At 33.9% G+C, this 26,596-nt stretch overlaps 1 long non-coding RNA gene across 1 annotated transcript in view; it reads right to left on the bottom strand.

The window, feature by feature from the left end:
• The window catches only part of LOC105550455, a 57,418-nt gene extending 34,309 nt beyond the window's left edge, over positions 1–23,109 (bottom strand). Inside the window, exons 1-2 of the long non-coding RNA XR_001007722.1 lie at positions 22,993–23,109; positions 21,796–21,954 (exon numbers count right to left, since the gene is read on the bottom strand). This is a non-coding gene — a long non-coding RNA (uncharacterized LOC105550455). The remainder of the gene's footprint in view (positions 1–21,795; positions 21,955–22,992) is intronic.
• Positions 23,110–26,596: the final 3,487 nt, after the last annotated feature.

Genomic DNA, 26,596 nt, shown 5'->3' on the forward strand with positions numbered 1-26,596 from the left:
GTGGTTTGCTGCACCCATCAACCCGTCATCTACATTAGGTATTTCTTGTAATGCTATCACTCCTCTTGACCCCCGACAGGCCCCAGTGTGTAATGTTCCCCTCCGTGTGCCCATATGTTCTCATTGTTCAACTCCCACTTATGAATGAGAACATGCAGTGTTTGGTTTTCTGTTCCTGTGTTAGTTTGCTGAGAACGATGGTTTCCAGCTTCATCTGTGTCCCTGCAAAGGACATGAACCATTCTTTTTTATGGCTGCATAGTATAAGGAAAATGTGGCACATGTGCAGCTTTTACTTCTTACTTGTGGAGAGTTTAGGGCCTTCTTGGGTCTTTAATGAGTATGTACATACCCCTATGCAAGAACATGTCTCTGCAAGTGAGGGCCCTTCTATATTCCCAGGAAAATGTCAGATCTTTCCAAAGCTTTAATAGATGGGTCCAACAAACTTTTTTTAAAAGTGTTTTGGTCAACACATCTTTTCACTACCTGGAACAATTGCCTCAAATTATTTCAACAAATATCCCTGGGCAAAAGCGTGTTTATACTGAAAAAGCTCTAACATGGGTCAAATACAGACAAGCATTGGGAGTAGGATTTTCCAAGGAACTGCCAGACAGGTCAAATAATAACAGTTAAAAATGGGGCTTCGTAGGAATTCCAATCCCAAATCCATTCTCCAGTGGCTGCTAGACTGCTGGTTTTCAAGATAATTACAAGGCTGTTGTTTTTCAAGGCTACCACCGATGGGAAGAGGAAGATGGGGATAGGGTAAGTTGAAACATCACAAAACTTAAATGTTTTTACTGGGAGTGTGCCCCCCCCTTTTTTTTTTTTTTTTTTTTGAGATGGAACCTAGCTTTGTCACCCAGGCTGGAGTACAGTGACACCATCTTGGCTCACTGCAACCTCCACCTCCCAGGTTCAAGCAGTTCTTATGATTCTCCTGCCTCAGCCTTCTGAGTAGCTGGGATTACAGGCACCCACCACCATGCCTGGCTAATTTTTCTATTTTTAGTAGAGAGAGGGTTTCACCATGTTTGTCAGGCTGGTCTCAAACTCCTAACCTCAAGTGATCCACCTGCCTCAGCCTCCGAAAGTGCTGGGATTACAGGCATAAGCCACTCCACCCAGCCCATTTTTCTTGAATAAATGTTCACAAATTATTATAAGCCTTGGTTTCTTAAAACATTGATTATTATTAATTTCTTCTAGTGTTCTCATTGCTTTTTATAAGAGAATTTTTTGAAAGTTCTTATGCCACTATTTCCATTGATGTCACTTAATGTTTTCTATTGAGATACTAGACATTGGTACTCTGTAATATAAAATTTAATTTTAAGAAGGTTGTAGTTTTTTTTTATGAAATCCTTGTGGGGAGCATATAGAAATTGAGCTGGATAATAGTACAATTACGCTTATTCACAGTTCGATAACTTAATATAATCAATAAGTTGATTAATAAATTGGTTTAGAACTAAAGAGAAGTCTCCAGTGGCTTGGTTTTTGCTCTCATAATTGAGCAGCTTCTGAACAATTTGGGTAAATACATACAATATCTTTTAAATCAAACATTCAAAAGTAATTTTGATGGATTTTACTTTTTAATATTTTGATAGGCTGAAACATTGAGCAAAATAAATGTATAATATCAAGACCCAATATAAAGGCCTGCATTTATATTTTTTAAATTAATTATATCCTGTGTTTTAGTGGAAGCAAATTTAATAGCAATTTGTAATGGAGAAAGAAGAGAGGAAAAAAAAAAGGAAGAAAAGAAAAATAGTTTTAGTTGACCACCAAAATGCTATGTCCTAATAATACAGCAAGTTATGGCTCATGCACATACATACACATCAACTGCTCTCAGAAACACTGATTAGTAATTAATTCAAAAGATGTTTGTTGAGCACATGAAATATGCAATCTACTCTGTTAGATACTATTGACATGAGGATTTATGAGAAAAGTCTTGGCTTTGTCCTCAATGAGATCACCATTTAAAGAGATAAATGAAAACAAATCATAAAAAATACAATAAGTATTATATCACAGATCATCACAAAATGGTAAGGGAACACTCAAATAGCAAGATTAATTCTGTTTGAAAGGAATAGTTTGGGTAAGTACGCTTTAACTGGCACGCAAGGGCTTGAAGATTATTCCAGTGACTGAAAATAAATTGCATGTACCGAGCATTTACATGGGTTTGGTCCTGTGGTAAACAATAAAAATAGAGCAGTCATGTCTTCTCCTTCAATATTACAATCTAGTGAGACACCCCCACCCCATCAGAAAGAGCATTCTAATCCCCTTCAAGTAAAAATTAACCAAAGGGTCTTATTTATTAAATCGGCAAATCACTTCTGCTGACGGCTTTTCCTAGTTTCACACTGGTAACAGGTAAAACTTCAATTCACACTCTGACAAGTTCTATGGAAATATAGTTGGATATTATTCAGTGAATTAGAGACAAGCAAAAAGGATTACAGTCATACGCAACTACTCATAAAACCCTAATATGAGGCTAGTATAGTCATTAGACTTTTAATTAAACCTTTGAAAGTAGTTCTACCTCGATAATGTGTTAGATTCCTCTGAACTTATTACACAAGCATTTTTCCAGTGAATCGCTACAGCAACTCTGAGCACTGAACATGATTTATAATATCACAGATTGGATGACAGATAATGGTGGAAGCTAAAGATAATAAATAATTATTGGTACCATCTGGACTCATTGAAAAACATCCTTTTAAAAAGTGCATTTCAGAGTCCTACAAAAATAGAATTTGTGCAAAGAAAACAAAAATGTTAAATTTAAATTAGATAGGAGCAATGATACTAATTAAGAATTCACGGGGGAACATAGACCTAATTTAGAAGTAATTGACACAAAATTATTCATAAAACAGGATGGTTTTTCAGATTATCATCTACATTGATGAAGTAGAATAAGCTCTCTATTAATCTCTTCATGTCAAAGACAGCAAATGCCACATAATCTAAGCTCTGGGGTCACTTTGATAGTTTTCCCAGTTTTCAACTGAAAAATCTGGTTATTATTGACATTGAGGCATATTAAATTCACTGTGAAAAATACAACAATTATATATGCATTCAGACTATTTATTCTATTCAGGTCTTTCTGCATCAATGGGGAATGAGTTAATCATACAAAAATGTTACTGGATGGCTTTGTAAAGATATTAGATTTGGTGATCCTTCTAAACCTGTAACAGCATTTTTTTTTCTTGGTGCCTAGCTCCTTCCTGAGGAGAGAGAACAGGCTAGAATACCTACACATATTTCTATCTGTGTTTCTCATAGAAGCAGCTCACAGAACAGAATTCCAAGAAAACAGTTTCAAGGGCGGTAGTCACCACAAATGCATGTAAATATTTGCCAAGTGCCTATAAAATACAACACACACATTTTACACATAGCACTTTACATTCACCCTATTTTATTGAACTCACAACACATGCTCAAAGAGAATACTATCTCCATCTTCCAGATAAGGAAGCTGACTTGCCCAAACTCAGATCTGTTTATACCATTTCTACAATATCATGCAATAAATGAAAAGCTACAGGAGCAGTTAAATGGAGTCACTTGAAAATACAGGAGCTAGACCAGATTGGAAGCTGGAGAGATGCAAATCGCATGGAACAATCAGGACACACTGTGTGTGTAAGGATAGGATTCAGGAGCACTGTTTCTTTCCTTTTAGAGATGCTTGGCAGTCTCCCAATAATACGACCTTAAAGTAGGAGGTCTATACTGAACAGCTGCCATGATCATATGTTGACAAATTTGTTACCTAATAAATCTTTATCTTACTTCTCTGAGAAGCTGATGCAATTTGGTAAATATCTTCATTGCAGTAGCTTGATTAGAAGACATCAACACCTGAAGAAGCAGAGATACTTTTTATTATGATAAAATGACTTTGCTACTTTGCTAACCATTGATCAGATTATTGTTACTGTGTGTTTAATACCCACAACTTGTTTGTCCCTGCTAACATGCCAAAACATTTTTATTCACAGTTTACTTCAGATCACTGAGCATAAACAGATTATGTTTGTCATCAGTGAGAAAGTAGAGATAAGGAAATTAGCAGACCTGCCAGTCAGCATGAAAGCTAAGGTAGGTTTGTTTCACCTAGAATATGGATAAACTCAAAATATGCCTTGCTCTGAATTTCCATAATTTATTTACATGCAAACAAATCTCAAGTGTGTGGAGAGGGGTTGGGGGAGGGTAAATGTATCCAGCCCAAATTCTCCCCAGGAATTTAGACAAATGCTTACTGAAAATTCTCTTTAATATCCTATGTGAATCACAATCTTGATGCACTAAAAGCTGAATTTATTTTCTTCCCTTTCTTCCTATCCAATCCCATTGCAAACACCCTTGCCTCTTAGTAACTAACACTAGTAATTTCAGGCATAACTCTGAAATTTATCCTTTACTATACTTCTCCCTTCCCTGAACCCTGTACCCCCAAAATCCTGTTCAGTTTATGCCAATCCCTTATTCCAACATGAAATATTTCTTCAGTCTGTCTACTCTCCATCTCCATCACCACCCTAGCTTGGCCATCTTCATCTCTTGGTGGACTTTTGAACAATCTCCTGGCAGTTCCTCCCACCTAAAATGATCCTTTGAAATGTTAACACAATTAAATTGTTCTCAAGCTTAACACCCTTCTATAGCTTTCTGATACTGTTATCATGAAGAAAATAATCTTCCTAACATTGTACCTCATATGTCATAAATCACTCAGAGATACTCCGGTCATTCAGATCATCTTTCACTTCCTTGCTCCAAGTTCTTTCTGGCACCAAGGCTGTCATCCATCTGTCCATTCTAGTTAACAGCTTCATCCCACTGTTTCAACCTAGACATGACTTTCCCCAAAAGATTTTCCCTAACCTGCATCCTCCCCTCCTTGCCATCATCAGATTTTCTTATCTTTTGCTAAAAATGCACCTAGCCCTCCCTGTATCTTAGCCGTTATCACATTATATTGTAATTCTTCAATTGTCTCTTCTACTAGATAATAAGTTCTAGAAGGAGAAGGACAATGACTGGATTAATCACTGTTCTATCCCCCGTTTCTAATGTAATGCCTAATACTCAGTTAATGTTTAATTAATATTTGCTGAATAATTCAATGAATAGGTATTACTTGGCAGGCAAGGTATAAAGGAATCTAATCACATCAGACACTTTCAATATTTGGCTCTCCCTGCCTACAGAATTAAGTTAAACTCCTTAGCATGATCTGCAAGACCCTTTCAATTTGATTCCAACATTTTGGTATCATCTCCTATGATGTGCTCCAGCTATGATCCTCATTGGTCTGTTAAGAGTTCCCCAAATAAGAATTCCTTTTGGTTTCACACTTTTGTTCCTTTCATCCCTAGTATTGAAATATCTTTTCTTAGTGATATAGGAGTTAAAGAGAAATTATTTAGGCAGATAGTGAGGGTATGGGAGTCCTTGGTACAGTTTTCCTTTTAATGAAAAGCAGCCCTCAAATCATTTTCTTTTATAACAAAGAGCAGCCTGTAAAATTGAGCTGCAGACATACACAAGCAAGCTAGAAGCTTGCATGGGTGAATACCAGCAGTTGCCCCAACAGGAAAAGGCTACCTGGGACTAGGCATGTTCAAAATGGTGACTCCATCTTCCCTTTTCCTTTCCAACCGTGGTGTGGTAAGGAGCAGACAACAGGGCACCTGTCAAGTGGAAAGCCCCTTTGCATAATGAAAAGATTAGGGCGGGTGGCCAGCTTCCCCAAGGGCTAACTAAACATCACATCTGGTCCAACCAATCTGTGGGCCCTATGAAAATCAGACACCACCTTTCAAGCCTGTCTATAAAATCCAGTGACTCCACTGCAGGCCAGAATTCCATTCAGGCGTGCCTCTCTCTCACAAGAGAGAGCTGTTTTCCTTTCTCTTTCTTTTGCTTAATAAACTTCCTCTCTTAAACTCACTCCTTGTGTGTGCCCATGTCCTTAATTTTCTTGGCATGAAGCAAAGAACCTCAGCTATTACCCCAGACAATGTCACCGCTTCATTACCTTTTAACCTTCTAAATCTACTTAGTTTTCAATGTTCAATTCAATTGCCATTGCTTCTCTGGAGCTGTTTGTAAGCCGCTCAGAAAGACATAATCTTGTCTTACTCTCAATATGCCTAATACAAACCTCTGAAAAAACATTTCTCATTCTCTTGTAATCTGTTTGCTTATGCATCTTACTTACCAGACTCCTGGAAAAGGAATGATACTCTCTCTGAAATACCCTTGCCTCCATAGCCCCCAGAACATGGTGGATACTTCGTTAATTTATGCTAAGGAATAAACTTCCCACCTATGATCATTCACTGTTGTTTTTTTAACTTGCACTTGAACTTTCAGTTTCAAAAGACAATAATCTTACTATATTTGTTCTTCAAATTTAAGGTAATCTAACAGGTATCTTAGGTTATTGTGCACAGCATGTTAAGTAATTAATCAACTCAACACTTGAAGCCTGAAAGGACAACTATACTCTAAACACTATTAAAATGTTTCTTACTCATCTCCTGTACACATACTATGTTAAGCTTAGTCCTAGAATTTGTATTACCACTCTAGTACCTAATATCAGATTTAGTAATAGAATCTACTGTCAACTTCCTAGCTTTACTACTGCATGAAAATTTAAGACTTGTCATTAGCATTGTTCTTTTGTAGATTAGTAAGATGGATCATTTTTCTGCTGGCTTAATTTACCAAGATTCAAAGAAAATTGCTCGCTCTTCACTGTTCTTGTGTTAGTACCAATTATTATGAATTATATTGCCAGAAAGTAGTAATGAGGTAGAAAATACACCTTTGAAATGTTTCAGTCAAGTAAGCAAACGTGTCTGTCAAATAAAAGTTGTGTGAAATTTCTTTCACACAACTTGTTTTGCAACTTTTCCTGTATGTGTGTGTATATATTAGTAAATATGTCACATGACTTTTTAAATACACCCCCCACCCCAAATATATTCTGATCTTCCCATTCTGGTCACATCGTGGCAATACCAGTTACTGCACTTACCTCATGCTACAAGCAACTAACTGTGAAACAGGACAAAAAATATAAAGCAACTGTTTTCAAACACTGGATAGCAGGCAACTTCTGACTCTAATACTTGAGAGAAAGAAAATACGTGTCAGTCCCACTACCATCACCATAGTCTTTTTGCTTTCTGCCACTTATAGGACTTCTATGCTAGGAACTGCAGTCTCACTGAGCTGAAGAGGCAAAGATAAGAGTCTAGATTTAATGAAGTTGCTGGAATTTAGGGCTGTAAAGTGGAAAAAGTTTGGATAGGTGGCAGAATTTTATGTGTAGTTTCACCACACATCAAGATCAAGAATTGAATTTAGCGAGACTCTGTGGTGACAAGAATGACTGCTGCAAAGGTGGGAGCTGAACAGAAATTTTACAATCCCAACAGCACTGGGGAGTGTTAGAATTCCAGCCAAAGTGAAAAGAGCTTTCTGAGCACGCCAGGCATTCAGTTGATGGCAAAAAGGCCACATTTTAGGATTAAGGATCATTTTCGAGAACTGTTGTTCTCAACGTGAGTTCCCCAGCTTCTAATGGGTCACTAGAAGCTTGCGGGATACACAAAGTCATTATAATATTTTCATTATAATACTAACACATTATTCCCTTTTCTCCCATGTTAACATTTACACTGATGAAGGAGAATAACAGGTGAGTAGAACTTCCCACAATTTAAAAATCAACTTCAGCACCAAAATCTGCTAATAGCATTATATTCCTTAATACAATGAAGTAACAGTACAAAATTATTATTATCACTATATACATTTTTTCAGTTCAACATAAGAATATTCTTGATGAAGCAGTATAATTTCTTAATTGTATTAAATTTTGGTGTTAAGTATATGTATTTTATTAATAGTCTTTGTACATGCACAAAGCACTTCTGCTACATGCCAAAATACAGTAGCTATCTGAGGAAAAAGCATTCAGACAATAATCTGAGCTGCAAGTTCACCTAAATGTTGTTTTTGAAGAACACCATTTTTGCTTGCAAGAATTAACCAAATAGTTGATTATTCAGATTTAGATATTTTGTAGATGTTTTCTCAGAACTTTATAAAGTAAGCCTGTATCTTCAGGAAAACAACTGATAGTATTTGTAGTCAATGAGAAATATTCAGCTTTCAAGTAAAAATTATAATTTAGGAAAACTTGTATCTGCTTCCATAAGCATGACAACTTCCCATACTTAATAATTTTTCTAATGACAGTGGTGAATATAAATTTCTGATATTATATAATAAAATGTATCAACTTTTGGAAGATCTTTATAAGTGATGAACCAATGTTTACCAAATTATCAATACACAGTGTTACAAAATCCTGTATGGGGAAAAAGTTATTAAAACTACAAGACAGTCCAGTGGATTTTAATATGTCAGAAAACCAAAAGGTGTTGATATGGTTTCATATTCCATTTTATAACCAACTTCTAAGAAATTACTACTTGTGATGTTTTGGTTGATATCAAAGGGAAATATCTTCATTTATATGAAAAAGCTATTAAAATTCTCATCACTTTTCAAACTACATATCTGTATGAGTCTGGATTTTTTTTTCACATATGATAACCAAGGCAACAAATTGATTGCAAAACTAGATAGACCACTGTTTTCCATACAGTCAGATATTACATTAGTTTTCAAAAAAAAGAAAAACTAATGCTACTTTCCCCACTAAATTCTTGCTTTGGAAAATATAGTTACTTTTCATTAAAATATTTGTTAACATTTAATGCATTTATTGCTGTTATGTTTAATATGTTTGTAATGAAGTATTTCCAAATTTCTCAGTTTTAATTTCTAGTATAATACATATTGGTAGAGATAACTTGCATAAAAAAGCTCTGTCAAGTGCTCAGTAAATTTTAAGAGGGTAAAGGGATCCTAACATTAAGATGTTTGAGAACTGCTGCCCTCAAATAAGATCCATGTCCTAGAATTAATGATAAAATTGAAACATATATTGTCTAATGAAGAATAAAACAAAGCTTTTGGGATCAAGATAATCTACCAATAATTTTAACAGCCTTTCACAGCAAAACCCAGTAACTTTTAAAGGAAGAGAATATAAAGTAGACACAGATATTTTAGTCTACAGTGTCCAGCATACAATAAAAATTACACAATCTAAGAAGCAGGAGAAGTGGCAAATTACTAAGAATAGCAGCAACAGAAACAGACTAAGAAGACTAAGATGTTGGAATTAGAAGTTAAGAACTTTAAAAGATGTATGTAAACATAGCCAATAACTGAGACAAAAGAGGCCCAATTAGTGAGTAAGAGGGAAATGTCAGCAGAATCATAGAAACTATAAAAAGAAACAAATGAAACTATTGTGGAAAAGTACAATATCTAAATCTTTAAAATAGATGGCTTTAATAATAGATTAACGATGGCAGAAGAGAAGGTCTACAAATATGAAGGCAGATTAGTAGAAATCATCCTACCAGAAGAAGAGAGGGGAAAAGATAGAAACATGAAAGGAACAAAGTGTCACTGTAGACAATAAAGGTGGTTTAATTACCCACAACTGGAGTCTTGAAAGTAAAGAAAAGCTAGTATGGAGCAGGAAAAAAAAAAAAAAAATCAAGGTTGTACTTGCTAAAATTTCCCAAATTTGATGAAAATACAATAATCTAGGAATCTTACAAGCAGAAAACCACACCTTATTCAGGTCATAAACAAACTGCTGAAAACCAAAGATAAAGAACAGAGTAAACTGTAAAAGCAGCTTAAGCAAGGGAACAAGTATATATTACAATTAGGAGAACAATCACAAGAATAACAAGTAATTCCGCATTAAGGAGGAAGAAAGGAAGCTAGAATAAAATTAATTGCATCTTTACAGCAACAAAGAAAATGAGAAAAAACACTGTGAAGCCTAAATTCCAATGAAAAATCCCTCAAAAAAAAAAAGATGAAATAGCATATTTTAAGGAAAATAAATAAAAGCTAAGAACACTTTTCATCAGAAGATATTCTAAAGGAAGGTCTTCAGACTGAAAGAGAAAGACACAGGATGGAAATTCAGATCTGAAAGAAAGAAAACAGTGCCAATAATTATAGATGTGGGTAATTTCAAGACAATATTATTTTACTTAATTTTTTAAAAGAAAATTGATTGTTTAGAGTAAAAATAACATTGTGCTATAGGGTTCATGTGTATGTAAAAATAAAGTATATTACAAAAATATTATTAGTTGGAGTAGATATATTTATGCTACTCAATGTTCTTATATTTTCAGTGGTGAGGTACAATAGTAACTCTAAATAGATTCTGATTTTTAAAAGAGTGCATGTTATAATATTTAGAGTAATTACTAAAAAGGTAAGAGGAAAAGAGTATAAGTTAAAATGTAATAAACATATTGAGGTAGAATATTTAAAAGTATTCAATTAAAACAAAGAAGGCATAAAAGGCAGAAGAAAAATTGACACAAATAGAATGATGACAAATAAAACTATCAATAATTAAATAAACACAAAAGGCAGAAATAGACTGAATACAATAATCAAGACCTAACTATATGCTGTCCAAAAAAACTTGCACTTTAAATATAAGGACACAAAAGATAAAACGATGGAAAAACATCTATTATTAGATCTTTAGAAAGCTTGTAAGCATATATTAACATCAAAAAAATAAACTTAAGTAAGGTGTACTTGCAGGGATTTTTTTTAAAAGAGATGTCGTAATGATAAAAGAGTTAATTGATCAGCAAAACATAACAATCCTGCATATGTATACATCAGAGCTTCAAAATATATAAAGCAAATGTGATTTAAATAAAAAAAGAGATTGCCAAATTTGTAAGTTCATGATTATAACACTCCCGATCAGCAGTTGATAGAGGCAGAAAAAAGGATCAAAAGGATGTCAAAGATTCATATATTACTAACCAAATTAATCGAATTGACATATATAGAACAGTAAAACAACTTTTACTTTTCAAGTTAACATGGCATATTCACAAAGAAAGACTGTATTCTGACCCATAACACATGTATCAATACATTTTGAAGTATTAAAAATCTATGGAAAAAATTCTGACACTACAGAATTAAATTAGATGGGTGCTGATGAGTTGATGGGTGCAGCACAGCAACATGGCACAAGTATAGATATGTAACAAACCTGCACATTATGCACATGTACCCTAGAACTTAAAGTATAATAATAATAAAAAATAAATAAATAAATAAATAAAATAAAAAATAAATTAAAAAAATTTTTAAAAAAAGAAATAACATACCTAGAAAGCTTCAAATATTAGAACATTAAACAACATAATATTAAGTAGATATTTAGAGAGGAAATTAAAAATTAGGAAAATATTTGGGTTTATTTCAGGAGTTCTCTATCTGTTCCATTGGTCTATGTGCCTATTTTTATATCATTACCACACTGTTTGGTGACTATAGCCTTACAGTATAGTTTGAAATCAGGTAGTGTTATGCTTCCAGATTTGTTCTTTTTGCTTAGTCTTGCTTTGGCTATGCAGGCTCTTTTTTGGTTCCATATGAATTTTAGAGTTGTTTTTCTAACTCTGTGAAGAATGATGGTGGTATTTTGATGGGGATTGCATTGAATTTGTAGATTGCTTTTGGCAGTATGGTCATTTTCACAATATTGATTCCACCCATCCATGAGCATGGGATGTGTTTCCATTTGTTTGTGTCTTCTACGATTTATTTCAACAGTTTTCTGTAGTTTTCCTTATAGAGGTCTTTCACTTCCTTGGTTAGGTATATTTCTAAGTATTTTTTATTTTTTTGGCGGCTTTTGTAAAAGGGATTGAGCTCTTGATTTGATTGTCTGCTTGTTCACTGTTGGTGTATAGAAGAGCTACTGTTTTGTGGATATTAATCTTGTATCCAGAAACTTTGCAAATTCTTGTATCAGTTCTAGGAGCTTTCTGGAGTAGTCCTTAGGGTTTTCAAGGTAAACGAGCATATAGTCAGCAAACAAGAACAGTTATGACTTCCTCTTTACCAATTTGGATGCCCTTTATTTCTTCCTCTTGTCCAATTGCTCTGGCTAGGAGTTCCAGTACTATGTTGAAGAAGAGAGGTAAGAGTGGGCATCCTTGTCTTATTCCCCTTCTCGGAGGGAATGGTTTCAACTTTTCCCCATTCAGTATTATGTTGGCTGTAGGTTTGTCATAGACAGCTTTTATTATATTAAGGTATGTCCCTTGTATGCCGACTTTGTTGAGCGTTTTAATCATAAAGGATGCTGGATTTTGTCAAATGCTTTTTCTGCATCTATTGAAGCTCAACATGGATTAAGGACTTAAACCTAAGACCTGAAACTGTAAAAATTCTGGAAGATAACATTGGAAAAACCCTTCTAGACTTTGGCTTAGGTAAGGATTTCGTGACCCAAAACCCCAAGGCAAATGCAAGAAAATATGCTGCACTATATACTGTTCGGGTGATGGGTGCACCAAAATCTCAGAAATCACCACTAAAGAACTTACATGTAACCAAATACCACCTTCACTCTAATAACTTATGGAAAAATAAAATAAAATAAGAAAAATTTAAAAAAGGAAACATTAGGAAAATATTTGTTGACATACTGAACATGTACCATATCAAATTTATGAAACACACCTAAGGAAGTACTTAAATAAATTTAGTTTCAATGCTTTTTTATTCAACATAAAGGTCTAAAAATGTGTTTCCACATTAATAAGTGAGAAAAAAACAAATTAAACATAAAGGGGGTAAAAAAAAAGAAAATAACAGCAGAGATCAATAAAATAGAAAATTCATAACAAAGAAAAAAACAAAAATCATTCTTTTAGAAAAATTGGTGCAATCAATATACCCCTAAAAGACTAACTAGAAAAAAAGAGAAAATGCAAAATAAGAATTTAGAGAAGAACATCATTACAGATACAAAGGATATTGAAGAAGTATTATGAACCATATTCTGCCAAAATATAGAAGAAATAAACAAATTCATGGAAACATTAAACTATCAAAATTAACAAGAATAAATAAAATCTGATTAACCATACATATACTAAGGAAATTGCATTTATTAAGATAAAAACTAAAAAAAAACACACACCAAGTCCAGGAAATTGATATTTTGCTGTTTAATTCTATCAGTTATTCAGGGAAAAAGTAATAATATTTACCTTACAGAAGTCCTTTCAAAATAAAGTATGATAGATGTGTTTTGTGCAGTATTATCCAATAAATATACCTAAATATAAAAGTTTAATTTTGGAGTCTTTTCTAAGATCCCAAACGGTAATATATCAATGGCATTTGGTGAACAGGGATTTCTGAGAGATGATCCAAAAGCTTGAATCAGTTATTTATTTGAGTTTATTGCAATTAAAACTTCTGCTCACCAAAATACACCATTAGAAAAGTCAAAATGTAAGCCTTACACTTGGAGAAAACATTAAGATACATGTATCTGACAGAATATGGAAAAAAAATCTATAGATCAATAATAAAAATACAGGCCAATGTTTTAAATGGGAAAAAATTTGAACAGATACCTGACAAAGGAAAATATCCAAATTATTAATAAGAACATTAAAAGGTTCTTGAACTTCATTGACAGGAAAATTCAAACTATAATATGATACTATTTCACACTCACTATTATAGCTAAAATCAAAAAGACCCACAACACCAAGTATTGGTAAGAACAGGGAGTAAGTGGAGACTGATTAGTTGCAAATAAGAAATTAAAATGGCAAAGGCACTTTGAAAAACTGTTTGGCACTTTCTTGTATTGTTGAATATGCATCAACTCTATAGGCAAGGCATTTATCTTATGTTGCCAAAAATTAAAAACCCGAAAATATTTATCAATAGGAATATGAATAAACAAATGAAATACTAAGAACATAAATGAATTTCAAACCCAATATATTGATCAAAAAATCCAGACATAAAGGAGTAGATACTATATAATTTCATTTATGCAGTACAAGAGCAGGTAAAACTTAAGTATACTAAGAGAAGGCAGAATAGTGATTTTCTATGGCACACTAGAAAATTTTCAGGATGGAAATGCTCTACCTAGACTGAAATGCTTGTTACATAAGCATATACATTTGTCAAACTCTACATATTGTACATTTATCATTGTCTTGTACAGAGATTTCACTTCAATAAGAAGAAAATTATCTTCCTGCAAGGAGCGTCCTTTAGTTGATTCTACCCAACTCTAAATGGACAACCTGAAATTATCAGTTACTAGTTCAATTGGCAGCTCTGCTAGAATTTAAAATTAAGCTTTTGTATAGTTTATATATGTTTTCTCATGTATGAAATTACATAATTGGAGCACATGGCTTTATGGTATAACTTGGGCAGATGTAAAATTTTACATGTCTATACTTATTTTGATTCAAAAGTTGAAAAACCCAGGTCATTTTTTGATTGCAAAATTGAATTGAAAGTTCCTACAGTGTCAGGGTCTATTATATATACTTTTAAATATCCATAATACTTCTCCCAAATAAGGTTTTTCTAAGAAAATCAGTAATGAAATTGGATTACAGTAGATTCGGCATTTTCATCTGCCTTTTACAAAGCATCAAGATGGTGTCAACAAGAGAAATAACAAGGGTAAAAAGAAATATATCCATCAAGAATGACAAACCCAAATTGGTGTCTGTCACTAATAAATAAGGTCTGGGCTGGAGGAAACAAGCATGAGAACAAGTCAGGGATGGAAAACCAGGTTTTAAATCGGTTATAGTGTAACAACTACCACTTTAATGAAAGATATTTTTCCAAGATGTCGTTATTTCAGAGAAGATTTAGAAATATTCCAAAATTATCTTTTTAACACTGGTATCAAGTCCTGAAGGTTTCTGAGGCATGCCTGATCAAAGTGTGTATCTCTGCAAATGTTTGCCTGCCCAAAAACAATTCAACATAATGTTAATTCTATGAGATTCAGTGTGATCCTAAATTGTAATTTGGCATAAGTTTAATTTCAATTACTGTATTCAGGACAGCATAAATGATCCTATTTACACATTTAATTCAAGTGTACATAATACATGTAGAAAAAAATAAAATTTGATAGAGGAAATAAATTATCTTATGTTTAAACACAAAATTGAACAGGATCCTCATATTTTGAAAGCTGGGTTTCTTTTTTTTTTTTTTTTTTTGGTTCTAGGTATATCCTGGTTGCTTTTTAGTGAGAAAAGGCAATCTATCTGCACATCTCCTATATTTTTGTAGAGCTCCACTAACTGTATGCCTGGAATCATTTTGATACATTTTGATATAGAACACTTAAAGAAGGAAAAGGAGGATTTTTGCTTTATTTTAACTTGGAAGCTATTCCTAAGATATTGGTATGACTTTTCTAAATAAGTTCTAATCAGAGTTCTTCCTTACCACTTTGGATGTTCTTGTAATTAGTAGGGTCTGCCTTCAACCAACTAATGAAGAAAGTATGAAAGCTCTTTAATGTTCCCAGCCTCCCAAGCCTGCTATCTCCTTGTGATCCCTTTCCTTTTTCCAAATGAATTGCTTTCTCCTTTTCAGGAATTCAAAATTTTTCTACTACTTCCTGGTATTAAGATACAATAAAAAATTTTCAGTAAAATACAAAGGAATAAAGCATACACCATCCAAGAAGATGTATCAAACAATTCTCTATCTCATTACCCTGCCATATCCTTCTCCCCAGCACATTTCTGTTTATTGCATACTTCTCACATTGTTTTATCTTTCAACTGTTTGTGCTAGTATATACAATGGAAATTAACTTCTGGATATTAAATCTGTGTGCAGAAAATTTGCTATATTCATATATTAATTGTAATAGTTTATCTGTAGATTTTTAACTATGTATGCATTCATAGTGTCTGAATAATGAATTTTATTTCTTCCTTTTCAATCTTTGTAGCAACAGTTTTTCTTTGCCTTACTGTACCACCCCCAATCCTCTAGTAAAATGTTGAGTAGAAGTGCTGATTGACATGCTTGTTTCATTCCTGTTCTCATGAAAAATCTTCCCTTTACCTTTACATGGATAGCCTTTATCATATTAAGTATAGAGAAGTCTGTGATATCACAAGCTTAGCCAAGATAACTTTCAATAAGAGTAACTTTTAATAATAATCATACTGTCTCTAGCTTAGGAAAGAGGCTATCTGCCTAATTTTTCAAACATTAGATAAAGTTCTGAAAACTGTAAATCATCTTTTAATATATCTTTTATTATAGTCCAATGTGTCTGAGACATCACTTTTATTTCTAAATCAATTCCATTCAAACTTCTTGGCTAAAAGTATTGGGAGAGACTTGCCTTGATTTGTCAGTCCATCATAGGATGGAAAATCACTTCTTTTTCTGTTAAAAAGGTAGCGAGCTCTTCTCCAGAGTTGTGTATCACTAAATAAGTCTAATGACACTTTGTAAATCAGCCAAATACTGTGAACTGACAATAAAATTATCTGAATATGAAATAGCCTATGCTTTACTAAGGAAATAAAATGACTAAGGAAATGGTATATAAGAAAATAATAATGTGTAGCCATATTCTCTTGAAACAATGGTATAATGATAGGATCATTTCTCCAACTTTTATGTCCTACCACAGGCAATGTCCTATCAACTTTCATCTTTCTCATTACTGGATGTGAATGAAGGAACCGAGTGATCAATGTACTTTTGTTCACTTCGGTAACCAGAGTAATTCAGAGTGGCTCCAAAAGACAATCATAAAGACTTAATATATTCTTCCTTTACAATTTTTATTTAAAGCTATAGCATGGAAATTTGGCCTATAATAGTCATGAAAAAAATAATTACTCTCTCCAGGGCTCTATGTCAATTTTCCATCTAAATATGGATTTTTATTAATATTCATTATAATTTCACATAAGCATGAAGAAACTAACATTTTATTGCAATTGTCAAGGGAGAGAAAGTAAAAGATCGTGTCTTATTCCAAATGACCTAATCGGTACTATGAGGAAAAAGTCCTTTTCTAAAACTATGCACTTATTCTCCAGCTTCCAAATTCATGACCTGGAAGTGCAGGTACTTAATAAAGGCTGAATTATAATGATGATGTTACATGTCAAAGAAAAGTTACTGAATTAAAGATATATACATAAAAATGTGGGGGTGTGTGTGTGGCTTATATAAGAATATTTTATTAGATGTAGGCTCTAAATAGTCAGATGAGATCTTGTCTAAGAGGAAAAGCTCATATTTTTACTTATTTTATTCACAATAGAGTTTCTTTGATAAAAATCTCTATCAAAATCATCTACCATGATGGAATACATTCATAGAGCAGACTTTCAGGCTAAAAAAAAATGCAGTACTAACAAACATTTTCACTAATAGGTTGAATCTAAGGAATATATTTAGTTTCTGAATTAAAATGGCTTATTTAGCAAATGCTTGCCAGCAGGTGCCCAAGTCAACTCATAGATAATGGAGTTGAAAATAAAAACTAATTTTTTGAACCCAAGTTCAAATTAAATGCATTAAATTACTCAGTCTTTGCCAAAATCCTGCCTTCTTGAAAACACAATGAAATCAATTTACTTAAAGAAAGAAAGAAAATAACATATTTATTTATAGTCACTGTTTTGAATCCACTCCTCCCAGGCCACTCCTAATTTTAGAGGGTAAAAGTCAATAGCAGTTTCAGGGACTTTTCTATTCACAGTGATAATAAAAGAATGGACCTGGGGCACAATGGCTATCTGTACTGCTGCTGTTACAGACAGTGCAGTCAAACTCTCTTAATTCTTACCCTACTGCTAAGAAGTCAAGTCCCAGTTTACTTAGAATTTGACAAGGCCACCATCACTCTACCTCCAACTTTCTTAACTATCTCTCACTCTTTTAACTATCACTTCTACCCCCAGCCCCACCACCCAACTTATGGTTTCTCACAGATTCACAGAAAGCAAAATTTGTGTTTTCAACTACCTGTGAGTCAACACCTAAATAGGAACTTTGTAATTTCACCAAAAGGATGCTTTCTATGATAACTTTATTTCTATCAGTTATTAAAAAAAAAAAAAAAGAGTCCGGGATGAAAACAACAGAACAATAGACAACTTCATTTGTGGACACCAAAATTTGATTTTCATCCATTTCCAAGTGTCTCAAGATTTAAAAAAAAAAAAATTGCAACCATAGAAAGTACAAAAGCCAATCTTACTCTGAGGGCTTACGAAAACAGGCAGCAAGCCAAAGTTAGCTATCAGGCTTCAATTTACCAAACCCTGCTCCAGAGAACAGACTGGAGATAAACAAGTGATGAATCAGATAATTCATCTAAAAGACCACCACAGATATCCACATAACAGATAATGGTGGCTTGAACTCATGTTTTGCTGTAGGGATAGAGGCAATAAATGAAATTTGGATATATTTCAGATAAAACCAATAGACGTGGTAATGTATTAACTATCAGTACACCATATTCTGCACTCTTTCTGGTGAAGATTCATATTTGGAAATAAGACAAAATTTCTTAGAACACTAAAGAATTTTAAGTATTTTGTTTTATTTTGTTTGCAAATTACCCATGATACCTCTGGGCTCGAAACTAGGGCCATGTTTCTTTTTTTTCTTTTTTTTTTTCTATTTTAAAATTTATTAGAGCTAAATAAATATGTCAATTTTTAAACAATTGACATATTTATAAGACAAATAAAACATACTAAATTTATAAACATGGTTTAAAATCTTTCCATGAGTTTCATAAACTAAATTTGTAAATAGAATCAGACATTAATTAAAATCCCACTCCAAGGTCCCCTTTTGCACAGAAAATATTGTTCAGAGCTACTTTGATTTTTACAATTTAATCTTCAATGTGTTAAAAATTTTAAAATCTAGGTATCTTTTAGGTTCAATTTGCAGATATGATTAGTCTTTATAAATATAACACATGTTACAGCCATCTTTTCTGTTATAAACCATATAGAGTTGGGATTAGTATTAGAGAGAGTAGGCTGGGTTGGGGAAGGTCTCATAAGGAAGATGTCATTTGGGTCTGGAAGGCTCAGAGGTATTTGTCTGTCAGAGAAGGACAAGGGAAAGCCTTGGAGTTAGAGAAAATAGGCTAAGAAAATGTGTTGAATTATAAGAATATGCCACATTGGGGAATTTTCTAGTCCTGTAAGGGGAAGAACTATAAAAGAATGAGATATGAAAGAGAGTATTGAACTTGATTATAGAGTGCTTTCTTTAAAGCCATGCCAAAACATTTGTATAGTTCTCTTAGTTTAAGTCAAGTTTAAAGTGTGGAGATACACTAAATACAAATAAGGAAAGAAAAACTCTTCCTTCCCTAACTATTTACTCTGGTAACCTAAAAATTCATAAAGCTCATAGCCTGCCTGAAAGCAATAATAAAATAGACCAAAAAACACTGATAAGACCTTATTATAACCACTCTAGCAGTTAGGACCTTATTTCATGGGATGAAAATGCAGCATTACAGCTTTCCCAGAACAATTTATAATGCTGCTCTTTTTAATTCCATTTAATGCTTTTCTGGCTATTTCAAAAAATGAACTAGCTGATCGATTCATGATACCAGTTGTCATAATTTGTAATATCAACATATTGGTTCTGCATAAAACACCCCCCCCCAAACTGAGCAGAGGAATTCATACTGAGGAGTCATGGAAAATATGAGAGATGTGAACCAGTGCATTGCGTTTAGCTGTGCACTTTTTCACAATGTCTTGATATTGACCAAGAAGATCTCACCTGGTAGTCCTCTTACCCTTACAGCAGTTTCTGTTCAGAGCGTTTGGATATATAGGAGCCTATGCTTATGCATTTGGCCCCAGAGATTCTGCTAAAAACTACACACTTCGTTGCTCAAAGAACAGTGACTAAACATCAAAGACAAAAAAATAACTTTGAACTTACAGATACCTGTGCTATGGATAAAGAATTCTGACCATGCCATAACTGCTCAAAGAGCATAGAAATTACTCTCAAAAGAATCAAAATTTAAGTATATAGATAACGACAATACTAACCGTAAAATTAAGTAATCCTAGCAATGAATAAGAACAGAATATAGCATATAGGATAGTATCATGTGTCCTAAACATAGAAATAAGTTCAGGATAGCATATGTAATCTCAGCACTTGGAATAAATCTCTGGATGGAAAGTCTTAATACTGTTCCTTTTGAGCTTTCTATGTGTTGTCCCATTCAGGGTTAACACTCAAATTTTTAAAATCTAGAAACACACCTCTCTTCTCATATACACACACACAAATAAATCCCTTCAATATTTAGTTGTCCTTCATATAGACTATGAAATTTAAAACAGACATTTATCAGCAAGAAAGATGGAAAAACAGTGTGTGTTCAAGTCATGAACAAGCATTCTCAATTTTATTGTCCCTAAATGTCAAGCAGAGGGACTAATTGGAAAGGAATGACCAGTGATGATGCAAAGAAGCCAGGGTGATTTGTGGGGCACAGAGAGATGAGCACAGCTCTGTCAAATAAATTATTTAGGGAGTGAAGTGTTAATTTCATGTTCAGAAAAGGAGTATTTTGACCATTGAGAGAAGGGAGAAAAATTTGAAATCTAGAAATAAAAATAAATTTCTAGGTTTCACCTTGGTCATATATACTCCAAATTCTAACTACAAAGGCCAATATATGCATTTTTATAATGTCCTGTATTTTCAAATATTGCTTTCTGTTATGTTCTTCTGATACATATTTTTAAACATGGTTTAAAATCCATGGTAAACTTCTCCTCCTTTTTGTATGTTTTGTTTTTCAACACGTTATGATTTGCAACAAAATAAAGGCTTGTTTTCCAGAGTATAAATTCAGTATCAAATAAGTATGTACCTATTCCAAAACTATATTCCGTGAAGCTATAAATTGGATCTTAATATACTGTATGGATTACATACAAGAGTTTCAAGGCATACTAGAGTAGCGATTCTCAGCTGATGGGACAGTTGGGGAAGAGCAATAATATTCTCTAGCAAAGGAGATTTTCCAAACATGTGAGTGTACACACACAAACACACATACATGAAATTAGGGAACATACCCTCACGGTCAGTCCTTTCGAGTCTACTGACTAAACACCTCCAGGGCAAGGTAATTCCTCCTTTTTATGAACAGCTTTAGTAATTACTGAAAGAATTACGTTATATACTCATATGCCCCTTTTTCAAGGATCACTATTGGCACTATTTCTATATTATGGGTCTACTTGGAATGTGATTATTCTTTCACATGACTGCACCAGAAATTTTACGACAACAAAGTGCAACAACTGCCAATTCCATCCAGTTTATTCTTTAAATATGTTAAAGGACATCAAATTATTTCTCAAAGAAGCATGGAAAATAACTTTTGAGATCTGCGTCAGTCAGAGATCAGCCAAAGAAGCAGCAGATTGATCGATCTATCTACCTACCTATATACATATAGGTATATGTATATAGGTAGCTTTTATATATATATATGTCTGTATATATGTGTATGTATCTATAGATTTAAAGAGAGATTTGACCTTATGTAATTATGGAAGCTGGTAACACAGTGCCTGTGAGGCTCATACATCTATATTTGATGGAGGAGTCTGAAGTATACATATAAGGTAGTAAGAAAGCAAAGACAGACCTTAAGTAAGGGAATAAATAACTCACTCTGTGAGGATGTCTTGGAGTCCACAAAGATGTACTGGAATGTCTGTTGGGGTCTTGTGATCTCAAAGTTTTCAACTTCGATGATGGGTTGATCTTCACGGGAAGCTGGCATCTTTCATCATGTTGCTAACCATGGACCTGGCCTAGAAATCAGAGGAGCTGAAAGAGGAGATCCAGCAGGAGCTGAAGGAGCTTGGTCCAGCTGCTGCCCATGCCAACAAGGTAAGCCAGCAGATAAGTCTCAATGCAGCTTATGGCTGGTGCTTCACTTCCACCTGCCAAACCTCTCCCAAAATGTCTAGTGGCCCATACCGACCAGAAACGTTCTGGAAAGGGAGCTGTCGGAAAATAGTTCCAGCTGAGCAAGACTGAAACAATACAAACCTACCATATTGTTTAGCCATTTTTATCATTAAATAAAAGCATACATTCCTCACACTGAAATAATTATGCATCTATCTTCTTGCTGATTTTTACAAAAGGAATAAAAATTATTTCATGGATCTTGAATGCTGCTTATTCCACAAATGGCCCCTGTGTACAGTATGAGTGTCCCCAAGTCACAGAGTAGCATAAGGGACAAGGAGACCTAGAGGAGACCATGAAGATCATATATTCATTTTACTATGTCTGTTTTATAGTTAAAGAAACAAACTCAGCAAGGTTAGTGGGTTGAATCAGATACACAGTCCTTCTCAGGCAAGAGAAATCTTCTCTTCTAGCTAGAGCTAGAAGCCATATCTCCTTTCCATCAGTCTGGTGTTTTTATATGTAATTCATATATTTGTGTAATTTATAAACAAGAAATGTAAAAATAATACTATTGATCAATATTGTTATTATTCACACTGCCATTTTTCTTTTCCTTTTACTTGGGAGAAAGCAGAGGTTGAATTTTAAGATTGCCTTTATACAGTCTCCAAATCTACTATGATTCTCCTAACTTCCTCTATAATAGCTTCTTCTTCAAGGCTTCACAAGTTTGTTTTCTGTGTATTTCATTTCTACAGTTATTTGAATTTATCAGCTAAATTGATGCATGCATTTCTGTTTTTAAATCCATACTAAGAACGAATTAGAGTCAACAAAAGCAGTATGCTTTATTGTTTATCTACAGAGTGTCTACTTTCTGATTCAGATAGAAGTTCAGCTTTTTATTGATTTAGGCATAAAATTAAATTGGAAAGCAATACACACCTTAATTAAGTGATCTATAGTCATTCTCTTGTACAAACTATTTGAGCACCAACAGTGTTTTCTGCTGTATAAGCTGTATCACCATCCTTATTCAATGTAGTCTTGACTGAAGAACTATCTAAACTTGATAATTAATGCAGAGAGACATAAATGTGTGAGTAAATAAGATAACATCTAGGAGAGAGGATAAATCCTATATGCAAAACAAACTATAACCAATATGCTTTTGTTATAATAACATAAGAAGATTCTTATCAGTGTTTGCTGTTTTGTTTCCAAATCCATTCTTGTCCCTGTCTACCAACATTTAAAAAAATTAGTTGATATTGTGCTGCAATTGCAAAGGTGAAATGAATAGATTAGGAGTTGCACAGCTGTTTACAGTTTTGGTTTATAGCTCTGGGACATCCCATTCTGGAGACATTCCGTTCCAGTTCATTTTAACAGTAATTAGAAGTACCCCCATAATGAGGAGTTTGCTGTTGGAAACAACTTCATTAATTTGGGTGATTTTATTGGTTTCCTTTAGGGTGAGGAACTAGCACTAGTAGTTGTAATTTAATAGGAAAATTACTGAAGCAAGAAAGATTCCACTGAATCTTAAATGAGGCATTAGACAGAAGTTTCCTTTCCAAATAATGAAATATAAGAGTACTGCCTTTACCTTTAAAATTCCTATGTAAATGTATATAAATTAGTATGAAAGGGCTATTTGAATTAAAAGCCTAAATATTGCTTAAATGAAACACTGAGTTCTCATACCAAAAAATACAGGTAAAATTGACATAAATTGAAAATGTATGTGTCCATGTAAGGCATTTTTCTTCACACTTTATTTAAAGTGAGGTAGAGTCAACACAGTTGGCCTTCATGGAAGGAATTTATTTTCCTTTGGATAAAGAGGTTAATTCACTTTTCTAATCTTGTTCTTTTATCTTGTTTCCATCCTATCCCCTTCCTGTTTTTCCCCTCACATGTCATCTCCCTAAGTAGCAGCATTTTCTTTGTCACAAGAAGGATTAATGGGACAATATTATCACCTCTGGTACACACATGAATTTCTATCTACAGAACACTTTATAATCATTTAGGCATCCTTCCTCCCACTTCCAATGAAATATGACTCAGCATTACTTTCAGTATTTTAGAGATGACAAAATAGAAATTTATGCAAGATTTCAAAGCGGATTAGCAACAGATTAGTAATCTGAGATGTAAGTGTCTATCCTTCTTCTTGGAGACTGTATTTTGACACCTCCATCATTTGGAAGTAATGATCTTTTACCATGAAAAAATGTGTTCATATTTCAAAATGTGCGGAATTTATAATGCCTGGGTGCTAAAACAAAGAAGCAAATATAAGATAAAATGTATATTTTGGCTTCAAGCTGATTGTTCAGATACAAAATGATAGTCTTCTCATGTCTGGGCATAGATATGCCTCAAAATCTATGAATTGTAAATCCACAGAGTAGCAACTATGTCTGTCATGATGACTTCTGCAGCCCAAATACAATGACTTTTATAGCTCGAATACATAACACAGTGCTTGACAATGGGGAATTTTCCATTAGAAACTGGTTGAATAAATGTCAGGCCAAAAAATAATAAATAAAACAAAAAATGGTCTACTCTACTGACCTTTAGAAACTAAAGCTTCTCTCACATTGTTGAAAAGTTTGATATCTATGAACATTCTTCCCACTTTGTTTCTACAAATAACTTCTCTTTATACCAACCAATTTTCATCTTCTCCATCCCACCCCACTTATCTATCCAGCAGAGATGAAAAATAACAGACTCTCTCTCAACGACTCTTTTTCATTTCTATTAGGTGATTTCTCACTTTTGAATTTCTCAGGTCTTGGGTTAACGAGCATCGCCCACAATAGGTGGGAATCCAAGGAAAATATTTTAAATTGAGAGACTTAAATTTGAAAAAAAGAAAACATAGGGAAAAGAGTAGGTATTGGGAGGGAACTAAAACCCTCCCTAAAGAAGTGGGTGGATGCATGTTCTCACTTATAAGTGGGAGCTGAACAATGGGAACCCATGGACACAGAGAGGGGAACAACACACAGTGGGGCCTGTCAGAGGAGTTGGGGAGGGAGAGGATCAGGATAAATAGCTAATACATGTGGGGCTTAATACCTAGGTGATGGGTTGATAAGCGCAGCAAACCGCCATGGCACAAGCTTACCTATAGAACAACCTGCATGTCCTGTACACGTATCCCAGAATGTCGAATAAATTTAAAAAAAAAAAAAAAAAAGTGGGTGGAGATTTGCAGTCATGCAAAAAACTAAAGAGAGGAGAATAGAAAGAAAGAATTGGAGGTCAATCAGGAGAAGATACAATTTGTGAAGATATTAATTCCTTTAATATTTCCTCCATGAAAGGCTGGGTGAAGGATTATGTTTTCTGTAACTTCAACTATTTAATGCCATATTCTAAACCTCTTTGAAATTGGCAGGTCTTCAGTAAAGACTTCATACAATTTCAAATACTTTTACACAATCTATTACAATAGTTCCAACATGCTCAAAGGAGGAAGATTGTAAATGGGAAAGAAAGACTTGCCCACCCCCAAGTCTGCAATTGCCTCAATGGAAAAAGGATATTATCCTCAAAATTAGACTCAGAAACAAGCGTTAGTCAACACCCTGGAAAAGACAGTCCTCAAAATAACTGGAAGAATTTCTCCAGTGTGTACAACTCAAAAGAACTAATAGATATGCCTAGTTATAACTTTAAAAAAGTGACATCCCCCACCTCTGTGAAAATGGTGGCACTGTGTAGACCATATGAAGGAAGAAAGTTCCAAGTCTGAGGACAGAAGAGCAAAGAGAATCCACCTGTGGTATTCTACATATTCACAAAATAGGAGATTGTGTATGCAGTGAAAATAGTAATAACAAGCTCACCTCAGTATGTAATTTAACATGGTCTGATGTAAACTAAGAATATGTTTATTAAAAAAATAGGCAATTGTGTGCAATAAATGGCTCACAGTAACTTCATGTGGCTGTTGAATAATATAATTCTACCCTTATTTGCTAAACCACTAAAAGTTAGGTAGTAAATGCGTAATTCATTGTCACATCAGACATTACAGAGCATGAACCTAAAATAAGTGCCGGACAAATTCAGACATTGTGAAATCATATTTCAAAGGGGCAACATGGTAGGCCTGTGTACTTATACATGCATAAGAATCCGAGAAGTTTAATAAAAAAAAAAATACTAAAACTTTTCCTTTCCTCAGTCATTCCTCAGATTAACCAATAATTCCAAAATTCCTTCCAATTCCATAGATGAAATAGACTAGTCAGTTATTGCTACAATAATGTAGCATAATGAATTACCCCCGAAACATACTAACATAGAATAACTGCACATTTATTTCTTATGCACAAGTCTACAGGTCAGCTGGAGTTTGGTTGTTCTAAACTGAACATAGAGGGCTTGTTTCCAAGCTGTGAATTGGGTCCACATCGGCTCCATGTGTCTGTCATCTTCACTTGACAAGCGGTGACCTGAGTCATATTCTTCTCATGGTAAAGATCAGGAGCTCAAGACAACAAGCCCAGCCTTGAAAGCCCCT

Source organism: Mandrillus leucophaeus, unplaced genomic scaffold, assembly GCF_000951045.1.
Source record: "Mandrillus leucophaeus isolate KB7577 unplaced genomic scaffold, Mleu.le_1.0 Scaffold486, whole genome shotgun sequence".
Taxonomy (NCBI): Eukaryota; Metazoa; Chordata; class Mammalia; order Primates; family Cercopithecidae; genus Mandrillus; species Mandrillus leucophaeus.